Source organism: Xiphophorus couchianus, chromosome 16, assembly GCF_001444195.1.
Source record: "Xiphophorus couchianus chromosome 16, X_couchianus-1.0, whole genome shotgun sequence".
NCBI lineage: Eukaryota > Metazoa > Chordata > Actinopteri > Cyprinodontiformes > Poeciliidae > Xiphophorus > Xiphophorus couchianus.
The window spans coordinates 7,256,714-7,260,972 of record NC_040243.1 but is presented as its reverse complement, the minus strand read 5'-3'; positions in this window follow the sequence as shown (position 1 = coordinate 7,260,972).

Below are 4,259 nucleotides of genomic sequence, written 5' to 3'. Positions count from 1 at the left end.
AAATCTTTCTTATCTTTCAGTGGCAAGCAGTCTGCTTTTGGCATGAGGACAAGACTCTGTAATGCTCATGACTATGAAAGAGAAAGTCAATGCAAACCTTTAATAGGCATACATTTTATTCACAAACTATAGGGATTTATTTTTAGATAAACATTGATTTGTGATACATTTTATATTTTATTAAACTGCTGATGATTAGGTTATGTTGGCTTAATGGTCATTCAGGAGGCAGCTCCTGTGTGGACTGGAAATTGGTAATTTTGTACTAGATGAAGCCACTAAATGAGCTGCTGCTACCATGAACTTAAAGTATTCTTCAACCAGGACTTGTTCGTTTTCTAGTGAGCTGCATCCTCCCCAGTGAGTCATGGCAGTAGGAGTGCAACATAGAGTCGAGTTCTGCTGGTGGGTTCTTCCTAAGGAAAGGGACTCAATGCTTTCCACTTCTGCCACATTCTTGCTTAAAAAGAGAGGTTGTGGCTAAAATAACGACTTCATGTGTTCAACTGTATGCCATCAGTATTTGATGAATTTCATCTGAATAAGAAGTAAAGGTAAATGTTGTTATTTTCAAATGATAAAGCTGATTGGAAAATAACTAAAATGATAAATAAATGTGCTTTTCCTGAGAAATAACAGTGAAGGAAATAGCGAGCAAATCACCATTTCAAAGTTTACCCATCCAACCATGGTCTGAATCCAGATCTATTAAATGTGATATAACTGCCCTTTCTTGAGCCCCAGCACTGCTCTCCTGTATGTATTTATTTTGGTATCCATTAGCACTTAGAAAACAGTAAAAGTCATGTCTTTGGACAGGAAAGAGCAGATTGAGAATTTGTGCTGTTTAGCACGTTCTTGCTATTATACTCGTTTGGCTTTTCACACATTGCTCTGTTGACATCTTGAGTCTTAGGGTGAAAACACAATCATAATATCCCACAGTGAATAGCTCATTAACTTTGTTAATGCAGTTGATATTCATATTTCGGGACACAACACATTTATTAGAAAATTAAAAGATGAGAATCATAAGAGAATCATTAGAACAAGCTTTGAATCCCACATTTCACACTGACGGATAATGACAGATTTCTTGATATAGCCTATCCAAAAATAAATAAAAAAATAATATGATTCTAAAAATATTCTCATGTGCATACTAATTATAGACAACTGATGGTACAAATGTACTTTCAAATGGTCATACTGACCTACTTTTTCACTCCTTTTTTTTTTTTTTGGTAAATATATAATCTTGATTACATTCTTTTTGTTCATCTGAGCTCTCTAAATTAAAATGAATTTAAATTTAGGATTGCAGCAGCAAGAGGTTTGATAAAGTATTCAATAAGCAAGGACATAGTGATGGTCTGTTTTCCATCTGTGAGGGAAAAATTATCATTTTTTTCCCTCAGATTATGCAAATAATCTGTTTTTGGCTTGTAATGTGAGCTAAATGAGACAGAAACGGAAGGAAAGGAGGTGTAACAGATGCAATGCAATGGTTTTAAGCCATTTTTATTGCTGTATAATATTAGTACAACATCAAATAAAAAACATGAATGATCCAATTCTACTCATTTACAATCAGTTTGTGTTGTAACCATACCGTTAGTATGTGGTGGAAATTATTTTAAAGAGCATTTTTAAAAAATGTTCTAGACAAACTTTTCTATAAATTGAAAATTATTTGTCATCTACAATGCCGTATTATAGTTTTCCAATATGGTTAGTGCTATTATAGAATAAATTGTTATTAATAAAACAAGTTTTATTTTCACAAAATTCTTGTTCGCCTTTCTTGTGATACAACATATGATAAAGGTAAATGGACCAGACTTCTGCAGATGTCCATTTGCACTGCTCTCTTTATTTTTCACATTTAGTTGTGTGTTTTAAATGTAATTAATCTTTTAGTGACGTTTAAATGCTTGCTGTCTAAACTATCTGTGAGAAGATGTCAGATATTATGACAATTAGGAAATGACACTCTTGAATGGCTTTTGCTTCACAAACCTCTTAAAGCCACAATTGACCTTGTTACTTACACAAATTTTTTTTATTCCACTCAACTTTTCCATAATGCGTTTGGATCTTTCACTCTATTAACAACCAGCTTACTTAGGAATCACCTTTTGTGGCTTTTCCCTACCTGCCCAGAATGTCAATGATTCTCTGTAAGACAACTGTCAGTTCAACAGTGATTCTCATGATTGCTTAAGCAACAACATTTTTCTGTTGGTGAGAAATGTATTCAAATTTTCTTAGGAACCAATGTTTGGGTTATCATTAGCAGTAATCAATCAATATTGTACAGTTTTACATCTAAATACAACTTAATGAAATGCACTTGTAGTTTAGGTTTAATTTTTTTTGTGCATCTGTTTTAAACTCTTTTCCCAAGTGCTAAAGCTTATAACTTATTTAAGTGCTTTTTAGATAAATGACATGGCCATTCCCAGGAAACAAGCATTAAGTCTTCTGTATATTCATGTCACTACTTCATATGCATTTTACCCCCTGTCTCCCTTGTGGCAAAGCCCCAGCTGCTTTTCACAGACTGCTATGCGATTCTGTTTGGCGTGATCACTATCACCACTCGGCACTGGCCTCTCAGCATCTGGCCAGAAGCATCTCAGCAGCATTTTATGTCCTCCCCTCTCAGCCAGCGTTCCCTCAGCCTCCTCACCCTGTGCTTGCTCTCCATAGTCACTTTGCCCGCCCATTCACTAACCTCTCTCCTGCTCTCTGAAGCCATTCTGCAGCCCTTTTGCCGGCTTGTGTGACATTTACCATTTAGAAGCTGGGGAAAGCAATGGCCATCCAAATTCAGATCTCCATAAACATAGTTTGAGCCAAATCAGTGACAATAGATTTCAGAGGTAAAAGACATAATTGGGTTGTGTTTTAAGTGTGCTTTAAATAGCTTTAATTTCAGTGATATTTACCGGGTAATATATCTAAGCACTATATCTAAATGCCTTATTTAATTCAAGTAACTGCTGCAGCTGAAGAAAAGGTTAATGAATGCTTATTGAATGCCACATGGATCAGGATGCTTTGGGCCATTTTGTATTCCGCTTATGATGATCCACTGTAAATTGTTAGAAATGTCCTCTGGAGACATTATAAATACCTCATTATATACAGCCCAAATGTGAGGGATAAGTGCTTAAAGTTTACACCCTCAGTGATGCTTCGCTGTAATGAAGAAACTTCCACTGCCAGACAGAATTGTTAAGCCACAGCTCCAAATCAACACTGTTAAACATATAAACATTCCTACTAATTTTGGTCTCGTAGGGCATCAAAAGTTCACATGTGTTTGCCGAATTAAGCGTCACCTGACATGTCAAAGCAACCCTCGTCCAACAATCACCTTGTCAAAGCTGTGATCTCCTTTTCCTTCCCCCAAGCAGCAGGAGCAGCAGCAGCAGCAGGGTGCTGGTGACACATATGGCCAATTATAAGTGGAAGTTGAGAGGATGATGTGAGCTGAAAGCTTGTTCACACGTGGTGGGTGTCCAGACGACCAGGGGATTCATGGAGGAGGTCTGTGTGAGAGAAGAGCTCATCAGCTGTGGAGCTCTTCTTCACCTCCAAGGGTCTGTGGTATATCAAAGCCTACTTTTTAGCCGATCAATACTGCCCCTAACATCCCTTTATTACTCCACAGCCAGAATAAGGGTTAGCAGGAGGATGCAATATTCAGTTCATAAATCATGCAGTAAAAAAATGTCAGGGGGGTAATTGTGGTTTTCTAACACACTTTGAACGAAGACGGATTTTATTAGCGGGTTAACATCACCGGGCGACCCTCATTCCTCCTCATTATGGGCTCATGGAGGCATCAACAAATCCTAAGTGTTACTTCTCAGCAGAGCCTGTTCTCCTTTTGCAAATACATCTCTTAAACAAGAAGCTGAATATGACTGGCACTAAACATGATTTACTCCTACAGGAGATTCATGTTTATTTGTCAGGCTTGACAAGGTTGTCACGGTCAAACTTATTGTTGGAGTCGTTTTATCCTTAATCATTAATTTGCTTTGTAGAAATGCTTTCCTTTAGGGGGTAGTTTCCCAAACAAATAAAAAATAAAAAGAAACCATTCCATCTGTGAATACATGGCACAAATAAATGGAATGATTGCCTTATTAAAGTGCTTTATAGAATTGTTTTTTCCAAGTCTTTTGCTCCTCTCTGTCCAATGAATTTGAGTTGGCCAATAATTTCCCACCATACCCCAGAGTTAC